The 22,093-nt window shown below is 36.3% G+C and overlaps 1 long non-coding RNA gene across 1 annotated transcript; it reads left to right on the top strand.

Annotated features, from left to right (window-relative positions):
- The first annotated feature begins 11,956 nt into the window (after positions 1-11,956).
- On the top strand, positions 11,957-17,457 carry LOC131482597 (uncharacterized). Its single transcript, XR_009247143.1, has 3 exons — positions 11,957-12,069; positions 15,826-15,927; positions 17,397-17,457. It is a non-coding gene; the product is annotated as an uncharacterized LOC131482597 (long non-coding RNA).
- The last annotated feature ends 4,636 nt before the right edge of the window (positions 17,458-22,093 follow it).

Below are 22,093 nucleotides of genomic sequence, written 5' to 3'. Positions count from 1 at the left end.
AGGTAAAGAAACCAAATGGCCTCCTTTTGAAAGCTGGGGCAAATATTGTTGCTGATGACTAACATAGACTTTATAGATAATATATTGTCAGTAAAGTAAGTTACAAAGAAGTGTGAAAGAATAATTTAGCTTTTATAACTTAAAAATGGTTAAATATTAGAAATAGGTCATTGCTAGGTAGCATGTTTTGACTGAGGCATATTCAGTTCACGGTAGAGCTCATTAGAAGCTGTTTATTCTTCCTTCCTGGAAAATTTCTGAAGTGACCTTTGCCTTTTTGGACCCAGTTTACTCCACAAGGAGACGAAGGATTCATTCAAACAATTTCAGGAATAGTTGTCAGCAATAAATTACCTAAACTGTGTAATGGTATTTACCTTTCTGTAATCCTCAGAACACTGGGAATTATTCAGCATCAGATCAGGGATTTGCATTGTAAATATAGATATGCTGCTAAGTGTTTCAGAACTGGCTGTCCAAAAATCATTTGCTGAGTTCTGAGGAAAAAAGAATGCTCCCCCATGGCTGGTCTGAAGTTACCAACCTGAGGTTACTGAATGAGGAGTATTCTCATGATTCAGCTTTCCTGAGCCTGGTGTGATTCAACTCCTTGTAAGGAAAATATACTACACTTTAGTTCAATTAAGATGGATTAAGTTAAGTGACTAGAATATGCCACTACCACTTAAAGATCGGGATGTGAAAAGCAGGGAGTAATAACGCAGTACAGAAGAGGTCTGCTTCCACCGATGTGAAGTTAGAAGGTGGTAGTCACTTTAATTTGGTGTAGGAGTTCAATTCCATGTGGCAGTTTCAATCACTGATGTCTTTCATCATCAGAACATCTGTTTGTCATTAATTTCCTTGTGCAGTGCAAAGGATGGCATACATTGTGTTGCAAATATGATATATCTATCAATGCTTTCTTCCTGTGTTACCTAATAATATCAAAAGCATATTGATAACCTCTTATACTTGCTGACCCTTTAAAACACCATTGTAGTAGTAATTGACTAATGGTTTGATGACTTAGAAGAATTTTACAAGGCATTTGGCATGCTAACAGAACTGGAAAAACTCAATAGCAAACACATTTACTCAACCTGGAGTATATGTGTAGACAAACTGAAATAATGGAATATGCCAGCCTGTTGTGAAGGCATTTCAGTTATGTAACATACCAGAAAAATTAGCTAATTGGATATTTTGGAATTTTTTTTCTTGTATTACTAATTAAGAAGACATAGCATTTATTTTCAGCGGTAGTAGTCATAATTGAATACAAACTGTGTGAGAATTTGCACGAATTTAGTAGTTGAATCTAGAAAAAAATTAAACCAGTAGAGCATGTAGAGTATTTCTGATTCAGGTCACAGAATTGCTATAAAAATAGTCAAATTTAGAGAGATAGGAAAAATAAGTTTTTTTTTTTTCAGCAGCACAATAGAGCTTTTTTTAAAAAATTTATTTTTGCTTGCTTTACATTTGAAACTTTTGATTTTGTTTTTTCAACTTTAAATAAGTTTGTTGAAGGCTCAAATGGCAGAGGCATATTTATTACATTATTTAAAATTATTGAAAATTTTAATTGCACAGTTATTTTAATTCAATATCAAATATGAAGAAATCTTGATTTTATTTAATTTTGATGTTATTACATTATAATGAATTAGGTTATTTCACCTTTTTTGTTTTAGAATGCGTTAAAGCAAAGGTTGGCAAACTCTACACAGTGGATTCTCCACCAGTTTGTTTTTGCTATTTGATTTTTCATGATATAGTTCGTAGGCTCAAGGATTTCCTCTCTCACCCCACCTGTTTTTTGTTAAAAAAAAAAAAAAAAAGTCCTACGGCACAATGCTGCTCATTCAGTTAGAATTATCTTTGTTTCTCATTAACATAGTATGTGTGAATAACTGTGATAGAGATTGTGTGGCCTGCAAGACTGAACTGTTTATTCTCTGTGAAGAAGCTTGTTGGCACCTGCTTGTTGGCACTTTGTTCTGACAATCATTAGGATCTGTGAACTAGACTTAACTTATACTCCATGTGTTTGGGTGTAGTCACCTGATTTCCCTAACTACAAATTCCCACATATGTCTTACAAAATTGACTTTTCTTTTAGGAAACACATGAAAAGCTGGAGAGTTGCAAATTCAACGTACAGGATGACATTTTGTTTTTAGAAAAACAATTAAAAAAAGAGAAATCTGAACATTTTGAACAAAATGCATTGGTAAGACTTTTTGTATTTAATGAAAATATTATAAAATGCTAATGGGGTTTCAAAATGTAATGTTATTGGCCAAAGTATAACATGTACTATACAAAAAGGTAAGGAATATAGAGGTCAAAAAATGGAGAACACCATTTTCCAGATCCTCTCTTTTCCCTTCCTTAGATGCCATATGTGAAGTAGGGTTTTTTTTGCATATTTTCTTACAGAACTGTCTACATTCACTACTGATGTAGGCCATATAAATCATTTATGTTGAATGATCACATACACACTGTATAGTTTTTATTCATTAAAAATTTTGGTTAGGACATTGTAAATATGAGCAGTTAAAATCATGATGTGTGTAAGGTATAATGTACATTATGTACCTTAAGTGTTGTGAAGTATCAAAGTTGAGATGTGGCATCTTGAAAATTGGAGGGGTTTAGTAAATACTTCTCTACTAACTGATACTTTCTTTCCAGGCAAAACAAAGCATCCAGACCCTGGATGATGAAAGAAAACTCCTCCAATCACAAATTGCTGCAGTAAGTTGAATTTGTCTTAACACTTGTAGGTCTGTTGCTTTTGCAAATAAATTAAATTTGATTGTTGCTTTTATTATTCAGGAATACTATTTGATGTTAGGGTTTCAGAGGTAGATGATCTTCAGTTTACACACACACACACACACACACACACATATAAGGCACTTGATGAAAGTTTATTGTAACACTGTACACATATTTGAGTCCTGTTGAAGATGCTTGGTGTTTAACATATTAAGGCAGAAAAACTCTCATAAAGTTAGCTTTTAGTGGATGAGATACAGAATACATTGTTCACCAAATTTGCTATGCAATACATGGACATTGATAACAGGTTATGTCATTTGTCCAAGGTTACATGGCAAATTGGTGGCAGAACTATACTCTGATTCTAGGTTCTTTCTTCCTGCTATGCTGGGCTGCCTCTGTTGGCATGTTGTTTCCATGCTTTAGGATGCTTTAGCTGTTTTCCAAGTGGATATTCTAGGGAGTCCATGAAGATGATGTATTGTGTTATGTTAATTGTTACTGACTTAATATGTTTTATACTTAGGCTATAAGAACAACCAAGAACTTTCAAACACATTTGGATTTAATTAAGGTATTGTTTGAAAATTTGCAGCTTCACGAAAGCTTGAAACAGGTTTGTACTCTATAGAGACTCTAGCTTTCAGCTATGTCATTAGAAGCACTTTGGGCATACTTGTGACCAACAAAATATTAAGAGCTAGAGTAGATATTTTTTTCTTGTTATTATCAGAGTAGGACACTTTCTTTACCCACTTGCAAGTGTATATTTTAGGGAGGGGTACACATTCTTCTGCTACTCTTTGCTGGGAGTGAAAGTAAACCAGCATATTTTATACCTTGGCAATCACAGCAGATAGCAGTTACATCCAAACCTTATCTGAGGTTTAATGGCACACATGATTCTGGAGGTAGATAAAATGAGGACTTTATATTTATCCTTTTCTTCCCCGTTTATATAGGTAAGATACACTCATTCACATGTATTTTTTTCCCAGTAACTTGATAGCTTTTCAGTGGGAAACTTTACATATGATCAATAATTGCATTGTCATAATTCTGTAAGTGCTATATCTGGGTCTTGTAATAGGATTACATTTTCTGTCTCACCATTTTCTTTAACATAATTATTTTGTTTCCTATATAGCTATTCATAATTCATCAATACACTGTTTTCAAGAGATGTAAATCTTATAAAATGTGTTTATTTGAGAGGTGGAGATAGAGAAAGTTCTTATCTTCTTGGTTACTCCCCAAATAGTTGTAATTTTAGGCTGAGCCTAGCCAACACTCAGAACTGGGAGCTCACTCTTGGTCTGCCATGTAGGCAGCAGGGATCCAGCTACACAAACCATCACCTACTGACTCTTCAGGGTCGTATTTATTGTAAAGAGGAAACTGAGTGGACTGAGACTTGAGCCACTTCATTATCAGAGATACTGGATGTGGATGTCGAGTGGCGCCTTGTTACATGAGAGGCTCAATCCAATTCTTCTTTTTCTTCTTCTTCTTCTTCCTCCTCCCTCTTCCCCCCTCCCCCACCCCCTCCTCCCCCCTCCCCCCACCCCCTCCTCCTCCTCCTCCCCCTCCTCTTCCCTCCCCCTCCTCCCTTCTCCTTCTTCCTTTTTTTTTTTTGCTGATGCTCTTGCTGGCTTTTTTTTTTTTTGCCTTCAGACTATTTAATTTTTGCGGAGTGTTACCAAATTAATCTGCCTTTAGGCCTTCCCATTTTTATGTCTTAGCTTCTGAGGTCTACTGAGTTTATTACTATTTTTCTGTCACTTTCCATGTTTTGTTTTTACAGTCATCTTTGATGCATTTCCTATTTTACCTATTAAACACTATGCCTCTAAAATAACAAAAAGCAGCAATCTTTTGTCATCTTAACGTCAAGAGCAAGTGATGGTCAACCCAGTGTTAAGCTTCTGATAGAATCAAAAATACACTTTTCTATTAAAAAAATGACTTAGATGGCATTACTTGTTACAACTACTTTTATGTAGTTTTAATTATCAGTGTTCCTGAAACAAATTATTGTAATAATGATCATTCACTAACCTTTTATTACTGCATGTTTACATCACTTTTTAGCAGTGTATTAGATAGCATCTAGTCACTAAATTTGATGATTTTTCCTTGGTTTCAATTTTTTATTATTTTTATTGCAAAGTCAGATACTTTGAGAGGAAGGGAGACAGGAAGATCCTCCATCCATTGATTCACTCCCCAAGTGGCCGCAATAGCTGGAGCTGAGCTGATCTGAAGCCAGGAGCCAGGAGCCAGGAACCTCTTCTAGGTCTCCCACACAGGTTCAGGGTCCCAAGGCTTTGGGCCATCCTTGCCTGCTTTTCCCAGGCCACAAGCAAGGAGCTGGATGGAAGGCAAGCCTGCCAGGATTAGAACCAGTGCCCATATGGGATCCAGGCGCATTCAAAACAAGGACTTTAACTACTAGGCTATCCAGGCCATTTAATTTCAGTTTTTTAGGGCTTACTTTTATTTGAAAGGCATGTTTACAAGAGAGACATGTAGTGTTATAGAGAAAGAGAGACCTTTTCCTCTCTGGTTGACTCCCCAAATGGCTGCAATAGCTGAAGCTTCTTCTGGGTCTCCTGTATGGATTCAAGGGCCCAAGAATTTAAGCCATCCCAGACTGCTTTCCCAGGATATAAGCAGGGAGCTGGATCAGAAGTGGAGCCACCAGTACTTGATTGGATACCCCCAGGGGATGCAGGTCTTTCAAGTGGAGGCCTGACTGTCTGTGCCACAGCACGGGCCCCAGTATTCATTTTATTTTGCCTGTTAGGCATCATCTGATTCTTTGGTAATTTTACAGAAAAGGATTTTTGGGGGTGTGATTGTGTAGGATATTCTCCAATGAAGGGCCAGTTTGGCAGAGAAATTTAATGTTTATTGTTTGATGGTAAATTTATGAAGTGTAAGATGTTTCTTTCATATGTATATGGAAAATTTCTTTCATGAATTTATACCTTTTTTTACTTATCTACATAGTCTCTTTTTTCAGCCTAAGTTTGTTACTTTTAAATAATGGATTTTCTTTCTAGGACAGGCAAAGTAACAGAATGACAGAGGGATAGAGGGAAATGGAGAGAGATGTGTTTCCAACCATTTTATAGAAAAAAATTCATACTATTAAAAATTTGCATGGATTTTAAAGAATTTTTAATGACAAACTTATCCCTAGTCATTTTACATGAACTTTATAAAGTATCTGTGTTTTTGTCTCAGAAAACTTTTGATTTTATATACATATGTAAATGAGTTAAAGAATACTTAAGCCTATTATTTTATACTACCCCAATTTGAAAATTCTTTGCAATAGGAATCATCTTTCCTGTCTTTTTGATGTCTGTTATTGACATAGCAGCCTTGTAAATGTATCTGTTTACAAACATGTATGATGAATTGAATTTTTTGTTGTGATTTTAGCTTATTGGAGAAGCTAAAATATCAAAACAAGAGCTGAATGGACTTAAAGAGAAAATGACATTTATATGCACTACAGTACTTACAGACCAACCTATCAATGACAATGAAAATCAAATTAAGGTAAATGACTCTACTGATATGTGTGACTGAGTTGGATAGAATTGTATCTTAACTTAGAAACTTAAAAACTTTATTTTCCAAACAAAATAAACTGAAGCAAATCATTGCAATGGCAAATTATGAATTAAATTGCTAGGCTGGAATCTTGCCAATATTCTTACTATCATATAGCTTGCCCTCTGCACCCACAATTTCCACAGCTATAGATTCAGCAAACTGTGCATCAGATCTATTTGAAAAAAAAAATGTATTGTGTCTGACAGATTCTTCTTCTTGTGCTTATTCTCTAAATATATAATGCTATCACTGTTTCCATAACAGAGTTACTAAGTATCATTAGCAGAATAGAACTGAGTTAAAATGTAGGCATTTATGGACTGTTTGTGAATAATGCACTGTTGTGCATAAGAGACTTGAACATATGTGGATTTTTGCATTTGTGAGTTAGAAGGCTTGTCCTTGAACCCTTCCTTTTGTGGATGCCATGTGAGAAATGTGTTGTTTAACTTTTTCTCTAAGCTCAAAGATTGACAGACCTTGAAATACATGTTAAACAGAACAATCCTAGCACTGTGTGCAAAGCTGTAGACCTTTTCGTTTGGTGCCTCAAACTCTTAAAAGTGTGAGGCAACTGAAGGATGGAAATTGTAGAGCAGAATAGATTTAAGTGGGGCTTTCCAGAGAAATATACGACACAGTCATGTGATATTTTTGTTACAGTGCTAGAAAATTTTTCTGCAATCCAAGAAAAAACAACCCAATGCTGGGAAACGTCTCATGTTCTAATTTGAATACTTCTTAAGAATGTATTTTATCTCAGTTGAACTCCTCACTTATGTTTTCTTTTTAATACATTAAAATTTGTAATCTTTATATCACAGATTGGTCATTATATAAAATATATACTTTATGTTAATGATCACTTTTATTTGTAGCAGATAATCATCTCATACAACATTTTGCCATTTTAAAATATGGATTTAGCAAGAATGAACTATTGTAAGATGTTTCATTAAGAATCACTAGTTTTGGGCCCGGCGGCGTGGCCTAGCGGCTAAAGTCCTCGCCTTGAAAGCCCCGGGATCCCATATGGGCCGGTTCTAATCCCGGCAGCTCCACTTCCCATCCAGCTCCCTGCCTGTGGCCTGGGAAAGCAGTGGAGGACGGCCCAATGCATTGGGACACTGCACCCGCGTGGGAGACCCGGAAGAGGTTCCAGATTCCCGGCTTCGGATCGGCGCAGCATCGGCCCGTTGCGGCTCACTTGGGGAGTGAAACATCGGACGGAAGATCTTCCTCTCTGTCTCTCCTCTGTATATATCTGGCTGTAATAAAAATGAATAAATCTTTAAAAAAAAAAAAAAAAGAATCACTAGTTTTGGTTTTATCTTATAGAGCTTAATAGCCACAACAGCCTTGCCTGGACCTTGTTGTAGCCAGCAGCCAGGAACTCCATCTGAATGTCCAATCAAGGTGGCAGGGATGCTTCTACTTGCACCACCTGTTGGTGCGGCGTTTAGGGGTGAATATGGTCATGGAGGAGAACTAAGAAGAAGTTGGAATCGGGAGATGTAGTGAGGATGGGAACCCAGGCATTCAGATGAGAATATGGGCATCTCAATGGGCTTCTTAACTATTGTGCCAAATACCTACTCTAGGTAGATTTATTTAAAAAGTGTAATTGTACGTCCACAAGAAATACATTTGGGCTGGTATTGTGGTACTGTAGGTGAAGCTACCACATACATGAGCATCTCATAGCTCCTTGGTGCAGTGTACTTGGAAAGGCAACAGAAAGATGGCCCAATTACTTGGACCTCTGCCACCCATGTGGGAGACCCAGATGGAGGTCCTGGCTCCTGGCTTCAGAATGTTGTGATAATTTGAGTAGCAAACCCGTAAATGGAAGAGTGCTTGTCTTCTCCTCTCTGTTGACTTTGAAATAAAGAAGTAAATCAATCTTAAGAGAAAAGAAATAATAAATGCACTAGTGTAAGTTATTACCTTCTGTCTTTTTTTTTAAAATCTCTGAACACTTTCTAAAGATGGAAAATTGCTCTGCCATCCTTGGAGAAGATATTGCCGATGATGACAGTGTGGAACAAGACATGAAGAGTGACTCGGAAAACGGTACTCCCTTAGGTATTAAGTCAGGATTCATCTTTTGATAAAATGATGGCTATTTCTTTTGGTTGTTCGCCTGCAGTCCTTGTTTTTGATACACTGTGCTTTGGCATGTCTGCAACACAGTGTCATTGTCTCCCTTTACATTTACCTTCAGCTGGAACACCTTCAACCAATCCCTTCAACTCCTTAGAGAGACTTGTAGTCTCCTTCCCTACTGTTCTCCTCACAGCTGATACATGTCTTCCTTACAGCAGTTTTAAAAAATGAATACCATAATCATTTCAGTGCTTGTTTTTCTCCCTATTGTAGGCTAAACAAATGGGTAGGTGACATGCTCAAAATAGGAGTGCTACATAAAACACTAATTCATAGCTCAAGATTTTTATTAAGTTAAATCGTTACACTACTTTGGATCATCACAGTAGTTTTTACCATTATCCATTGCAGTCGACCTGCCAAATGTTGGGTTAGCTGAAGCCATTCACTGTGTTTTCAAACCAGTTCTGATGACTTTGGTTTTTTCTTCAAGTGACATCTAGGGGCTGGCATTGTGGCACAGTGTTTTAAGGTGCCACCTGCAATGCTGGCATCAATATGAATACTTGTTTGAGTCCAGCCTGCCATACTTCCTTTCCAGCTTCCTGCTAAAGTAGCTAGAAAGACAGTGGGAAATGGGAGATGAAAGCACCTGTGTCCCTGCTGCCCACAAGGGAGACCTGGAGAGAGCTCTGCGTTCCTGGATGCTGTTTGTCCCAGCCCTGGCTGTTGATGTGTTAGGGATGTGAAGCAGCAGAAGAAAGTTTGGTCTCTGTCTCTGGTTCTCCTTTACTCTCCCTCACTCTCTATAACTCGGCCATTCAAAGAAATACATCTTAGAAAATATTTTATTTTGAAATTGTTAGAGATTTACAGGAAATTTAAAAGTAATATAGACAGATCTCATGTTCCTTACAACAAGTTTCCTTCCTTGATGGTTCTTCCAAGTGTTATGCTTTTTCCCCCCTGAACTACAGCTCAAGTAATAAATACATTCATGAAGAAAGATGTGATTTTTTAAATTGTGAAGGATTTCTGTATTTATTCATTTACTGAAAATGAACAATGACAGACAAGAGATGGGTGTTGAGAAATCTTTTATTACTGATTGAGTCCCCAAATGCCCATATCAGCTGGGGTTGGACCAGACGGAAGACCAGGAATTAATCCAGGTCTCCTAAGTGGTTGGCCAGAACCCAAGAATTTGAACTTTGATCTGTTGACTCCCTGGTACATTAATAGGAAACTGGACTGGAAGTGGAAGGTGTACTTAAAGTGTGTGTGTGTGTGTGTCTGTGTGTGTGTGTGTGTGATACAGCGATATTATGGCAAGAGAAAATTGCTTCTCATAGTAGGCTTATTTAGAAGGGGAATATTGCATGATTTTAGGCTTGAAACTGATTTGTTCTGAATCTCATTTATTATGTCCTTTTTTTTCCTGTAAGTATACAGCTTATAAAAAACTGAATTTATGGGTGAGACAAATTAAGAGGTTAACAAAAAAACTAAATATAAAGCGATATTTATAACATTTCTTTTATAGTCAGTTTTAAGTTTGAAGTTTTAAGTTGGGTTTTAAAAAGCATCTCATTTAAAAATTTTTAAATCACAGAATTTATATTAGTAAAGTATTGAAGGAAATATTTGAATGTCAATAATGATCGTTTTTGAATAGAGAAGCATGGGCAGTTTATAATCTAATCTGTATTTTCAAACTTCTACGCTAAATGAGCATTATCTCTAATAATGAAACACTGTTTTATAAATAATTCTCGGGCCTGGTGCGGTGGCCTAGTCCTCACCTTGAACGCACCTGCATCCCATATGGGCTCCGGTTCTAATCTTGGCAGCTCCACTTCCCCTCCAGCTCCCAACTTGTGGCCTGGGAAAACAGCCGAGGTTGGTCTAAAGCTTTGGGATCCTGCACCCGCGTGGGAGACCTGGAGGAAGTTCCTGGCTTCTGGGTTCATATTGGCTCAGCTCTGGCCATTGTGGTCACTTGGGGAGTAAATCATTGGACAGAAGATATTCCTCTCTGTCTCTCCTCCTCTCTGTATATCTGGCTTTGCAATAAAAATAAATAAATCTTTTTTTAAAAAAAGAAAATACTCAACATCAATTTAATAAATAATTGTTTTTAGCAGTGGAATAAGTAGCTTAACTTTTTTTTTTTAAAAGATTTATTCATTTTATTACAGCCAGATATACAGAGAGGAGGAGAGACAGAGAGGAAGATCCTCCATCCGATGATTCACTCCCCAAGTGAGCCGCAACGGGCCGGTGCTGCGCCGATCCGAAGCCGAGAACCTGGAACCTCTTCCGGGTCTCCCACGCGGGTGCAGTGTCCCAATGCATTGGGCCGTCCTCGACTGCCTTCCCAGGCCACAAGCAGGGAGCTGGATGGGAAGTGGAGCTGCCGGGACTAGAACCGGCCCATATGGGATCCCGGGGCTCTCAAGGCGAGGACTTTAGCCGCTAGGCCACGCCACCGGGCCCTAAGTAGCTTAACTTTTAAAATGGGTTGCAAAAGTTTTTTAAAAGTACAGATATACATAGTTTTGTGTGTATTCAATCATTTATTTTTAAGATATTTACTTAAAAATTCCTTGCATTTTCATTTAAATAAGTAGTGAGTATTTTAGGATAGTTATATACTCAATACATGTAATTACTAAAATTTTTGACTTATTAATATGATTTTGTATTTTTTCTTTTCATTAAGTTTGTGGTAGTGATTTAGTTTGTGGTAGTGATTCATGCCACATTTTGGAAAATATATCTTTCCTTCATTCTATCATCAAATAACACACTGATTTTGAAGCACTCAGATTATTTAGAATTGTTAGTTTTCATTTTTATAGATTACTGTAGGTGAATTAGCAGTTGAAGGTAGGTTAAAGTTTATACTTTTCTCTCAGGCATAGTTTGGTTTAAGTCTAGAGGACATCTGAGTATTTATTAGCCAAAAGTCTAAATTCCTTGTATGATTTATAACACATATTATGTTTAAGCCTAAAAGTTATTGCTGAATGGAAATATAATACTATTGAGAGGCAAATTCTTTACTAGATAAAATGGATATTACTGATTGTTATGGAAATAGTTTAAGGAACTATTAAAAAATGCTTTTAAAAGCCTTTTTTAATGCATTTTAGCTTCTAGGTTGAATAATAGATGCTAAATTCAATGGGGGTTTTTGAGGATTTTATACGAAAATATGAAACAATATTTAAAATGGTAGATCTAGATCTTTTAACTATTGAAAAGCATTAGATGGTCTATTGTTGGAGCCATTTTAATTTTGTTAATTTTGTCATTAACTTATTAATTTGGTAACTTTTGCCCTCAGATGTTAGTGTGTAACTTAAAATATTCCTTCTGTTATGACCTAAAATTTTCTTTAGAACATATTGAAAGTCATCTGATTGAACAAATACCTTTGAAGTCAGAAGAGACACAATTTGGAAGTGAAATTGGGACACATCCGCAGGAAGTCCCAATAATGACTGAAGTGTATCAAGGAAATGACATGATGCCATGCAGGTAATAAAAATCATTGCCAACTCCATTGCATGACAAGTAAAATAGCCTTTGAAAGCAGAGTCATATATTGTATGTTCAAATTTCTGTGATTACTGAATATTCTTAATTTATGATTAGATTTGCTCATTCATTTTTTAGGGTGGAATACTGTTCACCCATTGGAAAGGCTGATATTCTACCATCTGCAACAAAGTGGTACCAAACCATCTACCATTATGCTCACTGAAAAAAAGCCAGTACCAAAGGGAACATGTGTTTTCTCTGATATAAAGAAACTTTCATGCAACATAGAAGTTAAATAGATATATAGGTAAACATGTATATACATACATTCCCTCTGATGAACTGTGGAATGGAGAGTAGCATAGTGGGAAGTGAAGATCCACTGCACAATGTGTCTCTACTCCTGAATAAAAGAACTCTCAATGAAAGCAGTTAAACATACCTTGATAATAGGATGCTGGACTTTCTACCATTGTCTATACCTACAATGTGTGATACATTTAAATTGCAGAATGTTGGATGTGTGATTGTTGCTGAAGGGCCATACTGTTGTAATAACATGGGGGAAAATGGTGGGGAGGGGGACTGGGTAGTGGGAGGGTGGAAAGCATGTGCCTATGGAACCATAAAAATAAAACACACACACGCACATATATATATAATAAATTTTAAAAATATTATTTGACCTTAAGATAGTATCTTTAAGAGAGAAACTGGGGCAGATAACAGAAAGAAAGTGTTGAAAGTACTATTGGAAGTTTTGAAATAGTTCATAAAACCTTGTGTAATTTCCAGGAATTGGCTATTCAGTATGTGATTGCCTTAAATTAAATAATATTTGAGACTACGTCAAGGAATCTGAGCATGTCTGGTTTCAGTATTCTTTATACACATCTCCAATGTATGGAGTATCTCATTTAGAAAATTTTAAGTGTCAGTTAAATTTTAAATTCCTTATACACAACTCCAATATATGGTAAACTGATTCCTGTACCCTGTGCGAATTGTTCCTATGGAAGTATTCCTTGTCTTATTAACTAAGAGGAGTTAATTTGCCTAATTGATCAGGGTGACTTCCTAAGCCATTGCTGGCTTCTGTTTTGTTATATGCTGTATTGATAGGTATTTTATGGCTTTATTTAAAATACTGGAAAGGAACTTCTTAGGAAGGAAGAATTATTTTTGGCTAATATGCTGTAGGTATAGCATCCAAATTAAGTGGATTGATATTTCTTACTACTGTATTGGAAATATTACTAGTAAATTACTAGCACTTTTCCAAATTTATTGTTGGAGAGACTGAAAGGCTAGAACCTGATAGATAAGTGTGCTGCTTTAAATATTTGAAGTAAGATACGACCATGTATTGGTCATATCAAAAGGGTTTCTTTTGCATTGATACTCTAATAGGCCCTCTCAAAATCAAGAAGAGGGTACATAGATCTGTTGTCTCATTGGAACAGGTGTCAATTAATGACCATCTGCAGGCTATGGAGTCTTCAAAAACACTCTTTTCTCCCATATCCATATTCATTATGAGTTGTTTCCTAATGAGGTGATTTCATTTTTTATACTCGCATGATGCCTCATATATAGTATCTCTTTCTAACCAGTATTTGCTATAGTGTGTAGGATGTAATACATTTATGAATCTCCCACAGGATTTCTTCCATAGTTAAGTCACTAAAATTCAATCCAGATGGATAGTGTAGTATCAAAGAATCACTACCTGTGAGCCCTGCCTGTGGATCAAATCACAGTCATGCATTGCACACTGTTGTTTGGGTCAGACAGTATATATGTGGGTGGTCCCTAAAGTTTAAATTACTTGGTGACATGATACCTATGTCCAATTTAGTGTATTTTCACTGTTCTGTAGGCACAGAGATTCCCGCTTCATACCTCATTCTGAACTACTGTATTATAACAATAGTATCCTATAGCAACAATCACAAGTCTATGATTCTTCTATTTAAGTTTATCTTGGCTTTGTAGGTATAGACAATGCTAGAAAATCTCATATGCTATTGTCAAAGTATATTTAACAGTTTCATTGTGAGTTCTTTTAGGGAGAAGAGGTGCATATTGGAAAGTATCTTCAATGATAAATATATGTATGTATATGTTAGCTTAGATATTGATCTGGTATTTTGCGTGAAGGTTGACATATCAGAGTGAATATGTGATGTTTGTCCTTTGGGGATTGACTTATTTCACTGAGAATAATGGTCTCTAGCTGGGACCATTTTGCAGCAAATGGTAGAATTTGATTTCATTTCGGTGTCTATTATTCCATGTAGTAGATCTGCCACAGTTTCTTTATCCATCTTTTGAAAGGCATCTGGGTTGTTTCCATGCCTTCACTTGTATGGATCATGCTGCTATAAATATAGGGCTGCAGGTCACTTTTTCATATGCAGATTTCACATTATTTGGATTTTTTTCAGTATTGGACTAGCTGGACAGTACGGTAGATTCACTTTCAGTTGTCCTAGTACTCTGCATACTGACTGACAAAGTGGTGGCACCAGGTTGCATTCCCACCAACGGTGAAACAGGGTACCATTCTTCCCACATCCATGCCAGCACCTGTTGTGAATAGATTGACAAATATAGACCATTCTCACTGGTATTTGCTGGAATGGTAATGTGGTTTTTATTGGCATTTCCTGAATAAATAGGGAGCAGAACCCTTGGAGCCTGTGCCACACTGGGGACCCTAGGATGGCATTGGAGGGCCATTCCCTATCCCCAGGTGCTGAAGCGGTTGAGAGTCTGGGTGTTGCTCCCCTCCCATTCCGTTTTCCAAGACACAGAAAGTAGAAAAAATTTGAAACGATGGTCTCATCTACTTTCCCCTAATCCAGGACGCTTCCCACCCTAATCGACTGTGTAAACAAAATAAAAAATAAAATGTATATAAAGAAAAAAATTTATCTGCATTTATCATGATACAAGACCTGACTTAGTTTCTTGCATTCATATATATTGTGTAATGGGTTGTAGTATTTTTGTAGTGCTGTTTCAGTCTTTAAGCAAGATCATTACATGTAAGGCCTAAGGATAGATTCTGATACAATCTCAGGGCTTCAAAAGCCACTTATCATTGCAAGAAGTAGGCACACTAATAAAAATATTACTGATGATACTACTAACATAATTAACTTTGGGTACAGTATGATTTTGTTACTTTCTGATCAGACCCAGAAGCCAACTCAAGATTTAAAAGTGATATAAAATGATTCATTTTCTTATTTGAAAATCAGCATTAGAGAGAGGGCGAGGGACCTTGCATCTGCTGGTTGAAACTTCACATACCTGCAGCAGCCAGCGCTGTGCCTGGCTGAGAAGCTGCATGAGGGATTCCCACATCATTAACCACCAATCTAAAATGACTTAAACATGGTTTATTGTGACTTACTCCTGTGTAACAAATATAATGTTGCTTTATATGGGAAGTCTGGATAAATGTTATGTATTCTCATAATTTCATTTTTGCACCTTTTAAATTAATTTCTATGTGAAATTCCTACACAAAACTTTGGCATCTGTTGTGATAGCAGTGGTATTTTAGATGGTTTGCATTAAAATTTGAGTTTATGATGTTAAATGCTATGTTTATATAGCAGTTTTTTGCCGTGTTTGTAATGATAAGAATGGAAATACTTTTGGGAATCACCAATTTTGATATAGTTAAGCAATAAAATTGTTTTATGGTGCATATTAAGGGAAATGTGTAATATTTTGCTTAAGGAAATTGCTGGCAGAAGAAAATTGCCAACTAAAGAAAGAAGATCATATTTTCAAAGTGGCTGATAATCTTAACTGTGAGACAGCAGCAATCAACAGTTACCGGTATTAAATGCTTTTTCTTTTGTGAGTTGGAGAGTAGCTAAAAGCTCACTACCAGAAAAATCAGAGAAAATGCACAGTTAACATTATTTGGATAGGTATATGAAATTTTTAAAAATTTATTCAATTTTCTTGGAAAGGCAGATTTACAGAGAGGAGATACAAGGAGTAAAGATCTTTCATCGGCTGGTTCACTCAAGTAGCTGCAATAGCCGGAGCTGAGCTGATCCAAAACCAGGAGCTTTCTGAGTCTTCCACATGGTTGTAGGGGCCCAAGACTTTGAGCCACCCTTCTTTTCCAGGCCACAGGTAGAGAGCTGGATGGGAAGTGGAGCAGCTGAGATAGGAACTGCTGCCCATATAGGATCCCTATGATTTGCAAGGTGAAGATTTAGCCTTCACACTAGGCTGTTTAAAAGTCTCTTTTCATTTATTTATTTTATTTGAAAGTTAGAGGTACAGAAAGACAGATAAAAGTTAGATTGGCTTGGCCGCATGACCAGAAATAGAGCTCCTGTAATCTGAATGAGTGGCCTATATGAGATTATGAGATTATGGTGCCTCAGAGGGAGACTTATCCCATTATGCCACGGAGTCAGCTTTGTTTACAAGATTTTAAGTCCAGCTTTAACCTTGGATCCTTCTTCAGTTGACCCAAGGAACTAATGTAAAAGCTATAGACAAAAGGCAAGATTCAGCTGTATGTGATTAGTTGTGCATCACGCAAAAAGCAAAGTTGGATTTTATCTGAAAGATTTAGCTTGATAGTCTTTTTTAATTGATTCATGTATTTGAAAGGCAGTGAACAGAAATGAGGAGAAACATGGAGCAAGGAACAATTAGAGAAAGGATGAATGAATGAGTCTTTTACCTGCTGACTCATTCTCAGTGACCTCAGCTGTGGGTGGGACAGTCTGAAACAAGGAGCCAGAAGCTTCCTGAGGGTCTCCTACATGGGCCCAAACACGTAAACCATCTTTCTCTACGCTCCCAAGCACGTTGGCAGGGAGCTTGATAATGTGGGGCAGGTGGAACTTAAATGAGTGCTCATGCGAGATGTGGGTGATGCAGGAGCATAGCAGCCTTTGACCACCTTGTCACAGTGCTGTCCCCATCATTTTAATCTTGCAAAGGTAATGAATAACATTTGTCAAATAGAGGACATTAATTTTCTATGATCACATGAAGATTTCAGATGTCCAAATAAGCCTCCCTTGATCAGACTTAAAGCAGATATACACACAGTCTAAATCTTGGGATGACCTTTGTTTCAGGAGTGCCTAAATACTAGAATATTAACATCAGATCATGTTTTTTTTTGAGAACGTGATAATTCCTCATGTTTATTTCTCAATATATATAGTTTTGGGAGTTTTTTGCTAAGAATAGAAAACCCTTGATGTAAATAATGTTTTATGAGTGCCCTGGGTATTGTGCTTATACATTAATGTAAAAATAATTTTTTTTCATAGATGGAGAGTCAAAGTCCTTGAACAAGAATTGGAAAGAACAATTGATTATTTTCAATTTCAGGTATGTGTGTGTGCATGCACATGTGTGTCCCATTCATTATTACCAGGTACAGGTGTGTGTGTGTTCATGCGTGTACCATTCATTATTACCAGGTACAGGTGTGTGTGTCTGTGTTTGCATACATGGATGTATGTACCATTCTTTATTACCAGGTACAGGTGTGTGTGTGTGTGTGCATGTGTGTACCATTCATTATTACCAGGTACAGGTGTGTGTGTTGCTGTGTGCGTACATGGATGTGTGTACCATTCTTTTGTACCATTCATTATAAACAGGTACAGTGTGTGTGTGCACATGTGCATGTGTGTATCATTCTTTATTACCAGCTGCAGGTGTGTGTGTGTGTGTTTCTGTGTACCATTCATTATTACCAGGTCTACATATGTGTGCATACATGCATGCATGTACCATTCTTTACTGTACCTGTACAGGAGTATGTGTATGTGTGTGTGCACATGTGCATGCATGCACCATTCTTTATTACCAAGTACAGGTATGTGTGTGCACACACAGGCATGCATGTGTCATTCATTATAATCATGTTTAGGTATTGTGTACGTGTGTGCAAGCACAAATGAACTGCTCCATCAGTTGTACACTTTTGTTTAGAATGTCACATGTGGCTAAGACATTTCAGCAGTTTCAGGATTTCAAAGAGCTTGACACAAGAATTCTTAGGTATCATGTCCCCTGCTTTGTTGTAAAAGTACATTAGATTTCACAAATGAAAATTATTGACCAAAGAACCTAAAGTGGAAGTGTAATAATTATATTTTAATTGTCTTCACATATACCTAAAATGCGTGATGTGTACATGAAAATTTGCATCAATATTGTTGTTACTGATGTTAGTGATATTTGGAATAGTTTTGACTTGAGTTATTTCCTAAGCAAATGATAGGTATGTTTTTATACAAGAAAAGCATACATTTAAAATATTCTGTTTTTTAGATTATTTATTTGAAGAAAAATGCAAATGACAATTGGGTAAGTATCAAATTCCCATAAAACTTTTTACCTTTTATAAATCAAGTTATGATTTTACTTCTAGAAGATAATACTGAGCAACTAAAATGAAGAAAATAAATTACTATGTAAAAGAATCACTTTATTCTAATTGCACCAAAAGTGGAATTACGCTTCTTGTGAGAATTAACACATTGACCAATCCATACAGTCTAGTTTTAGCACGTTGCTATTTCGAAAGGAACCTATACTGTCCGCAAGGGTCAGAAGGATGTGATGTGCATATACAAAGATCATGGTCACAGATTCACATTTTTGGGGCATTGGATTACCCCTTGTTATTTATGAAGAAACAAAGTTCTCTGAATCATTTTAATCGTTTGTAAACAATGGGGTGGATAAAGCGCTAAGTTAACTAAGCCCCTTCTAGTTCTAAAATTCAGAGTTCTTTAAATATTTATTGAGTTACTACATATTAAGAAGTGGATGATTGTGAACATTGGTCTGTGCTGCAGAGGAACTGCATGAGGTTATGAAGTGTCTTTCGGGGAGTCCCTGACACAGAGGTGGAGGAGGCTACTTTTGCACCTTTTAATGTTCTAGGCACTGCACTTGAAAATAGTCTGAAAAAACATCCATTAAGTCCACTTAATAACTGTGAAGTAGATTTTATTATTACAGATTTTATAGATGGGACAACAGCCCAAGGTCACATGACTAGGAAGTGAAAAGTAGAGATTGCAGTCCTGATCTTTCAGAGCCTAAGTCTTGTGCATTTTCTGTCACTTTGCATTGAATTTATTATTTAGTAAGTTTGACTTTAAGTTAAAAGATACAGAAAGTGTGCCATCTAGATTTCAATGAAGCAGTATTTGTCACATCCACTACAAATAGCATATACTTACTGAAAGTTCAGATCAGGGCAGTTATTTGACCTAGCATTGACCTAGCATTTTGGATGCCAGTTAGAATGCCTGCATCACATACAGGGTATTTCTCTTGAACTGTTCCTTCAATTTCCTTACTTCCATCTTTGCCCTGGCCCAGTTCCAGCTCATGTTGGATTTGGGAAGTGAAGCAGGATATAAGGAGTTTATTCCATCGATCTGCCTCCTCACATAAATAAATATGGCAACCCAAATTCAGATGATGTACAAAGCATGCATTTACACACATTTTGAAAATATTTCTAAGATTTGTTTACTTATTTGAATGATAGAGGGGGATGCAGAGAAAGACACTGAGCATTCTTCCATCGGCTCGGCTGGTTAACTGTCCAAAATGGCCACAAAATGTGTCTAGATCTGATTGTATCCAGGATCTAGGAACTCCCCATGCAATCTCCTATGTGGTTGCAATGAGCCATCATTTCTTGCCTCTAGATCACATTGGCAGGAAGCTCTGAATGAAACTCAGAGTAGCTGTGACTTGAACCAAGTTCTCTGATATGGATGTTGTCTCTAGTCCTGTGGTGCCATGAGGATTACTAAAAGCTCATATGAGCATTTCACAAAAAGTGGAGTACATTATATCCTATCTTTGTAGCCTTATTTCTTAATGTGTTACAGGTGTATTTTTGCATTTCTAAAACCGTTTTTATATCATTTTATGCTACAATTCCATAGGCCCTGAGATTTCCCTTACCCCTTTCCCAAGTTCCCTTCCCCTACTGATTTCCCCTATATTATTACTATAACACGTAATGCATAAACAGCCATATGTCCATCATTGTAGGCATGGACCATGGCAAGGAGCCCAACTTTGTAGCCTTATTTCTTAATGTGTTACAGGTATTTTTTAAACAAATAATTCATAATTTATTTTAACAAGTCATGTTCAATTAATCTGTTTTTCATTCTTTCTCTTGTAATTTCAAATAATTTTGGTTCCACATATCAATAGTTCAGTAGTTTATTTTAGCAATTATCTTTGGCATAATTTCTTAGTAAAAATTTGTTATATCATTACATGTAGGAATAATATTTACACATGTATTTCTATATGATGGCAAGGTTTACAAATAAGTGATTCATTTTGTAAATATTTATGTGGTTTATTTGTCCAAGCTGTTTCTACTATGCAGTTCACTTTTTAATAAATATGAGTAATTACTTTTATTTTTTAAAAATGCAGACTAACTTCTTTTTATTTGTAATAAATTATAAATTAAGTGACTTTAACTATACTTATGTGACAAGCCTAGTGAATCATATGGTTTTCCCAGTCCAAAGTTTCACAAAATGATTGTGCAAATGATGTGAAGATCTCTCAGAATGAGGTTAACCTTCCACATGAATGGTTGTGATTATTACATGCTGTTTATTCACTTGGTTGTGCAAGCTTTGTTCTCTGTAACATTTGATTTTATCTTTACCTCGTACTGAATAAAATGGGATATGATTTAGACAGTGCCATGAACTTACTGGAAGTACAACATGCATTGATAATTTCATCTATTTTTCAAAATAGCATTTAACCACATGCTGCAAAACTGCTTTAGACCTTTATGGTTTCACAGAATCATAGTGAATTTTCTGTAGCGATGATCGCCTTGAGGCTAATATACAAAGCTGCCATGTGTAATGATTCTGAGTCTCTGTTGCCATTGCCTGAAGCTTGCATCCTCCCACATTGCCCTTAGCATATTCCTTGACTAATCAAACAGTCCTCCATCTCACATCAGAGAGCAACATTCATTGGCAAGTGCACAAGTCATCTCCAGTTTTAGGCCCATGTCATCTGCTTACCTGAAATATTTCCTTTTCCAAAAGATCCTTCAACTCAAAATGTTTTATCTGCATTTCATTTCAGGGGATGCATACATTGACAGCGATGTTTGTATGCTGTAGGATGTTCATGCTCATTTTCATCTAACATTTGTCTGCATGTTCTCCATCTTTTGTTATTTTTCAGTGGGCAGCTCGGTTTGCCGAGAGAGAACTCGATGACTTAAAGAAAGAGTATGTTTGTAAAAGGAAAAGGTAAGTTTCTTAATGGTAACACTTAACAACTTTTAGCTCTTTTATTGTTACTTTCTTAATTAGATAATATTATAGGCTAAATAATGAAATTTCAGTGATTCCAGCATTTTTTCATTGTAAAGTATTTACAATTTTTTAAATGCTTAGATTACCTGACATGTAAGTTGAAAGAAACTAGATTACCTGACCATATAAGTTGAAAGAAACTTCATTGATTTTTATGTATACTTTTATGTTTTTCAGTATTTAATATGGCCTAAGCTAGTCATTTATTCTAGGATTACTAAGTGAGAAACATGCTTAAATCTCCAGACTGAACAAGTATCTTTGCAGTGAAAAAGGCAAAAATTTGGAAGCTTCAGGAAAAACTTAAATAATAAATGTGTAAAGAAAGTGAAACAAAGTGTCATCAGTGACAAAGAGTATAGGACAAGCTGCACTGGATGCCAAGAAAACTAGACTCCAAAGCCTAAGTGTATATTTCATATTCTGTTTCTGTGATTACTAGACATTCACAATTCGTGATTCATTTATAAAATATTATTTGATCTTAAACACTTTCCTCAAGAAAGTATTGAAAGTAATATTTGACATTTTAATCTATTACACAAAGGCTTGTGTAATCATTTTCATGTGAATACTTACTGCCCAATCACCTTAAATTCGATCACAATTGATGCTATCTGACT

Source organism: Ochotona princeps, chromosome 19 (assembly GCF_030435755.1).
Source record: "Ochotona princeps isolate mOchPri1 chromosome 19, mOchPri1.hap1, whole genome shotgun sequence".
Taxonomy (NCBI): Eukaryota; Metazoa; Chordata; class Mammalia; order Lagomorpha; family Ochotonidae; genus Ochotona; species Ochotona princeps.
Note: the sequence above shows the minus strand (reverse complement) of the source record. Positions and strands in the feature narration are given on the sequence as shown.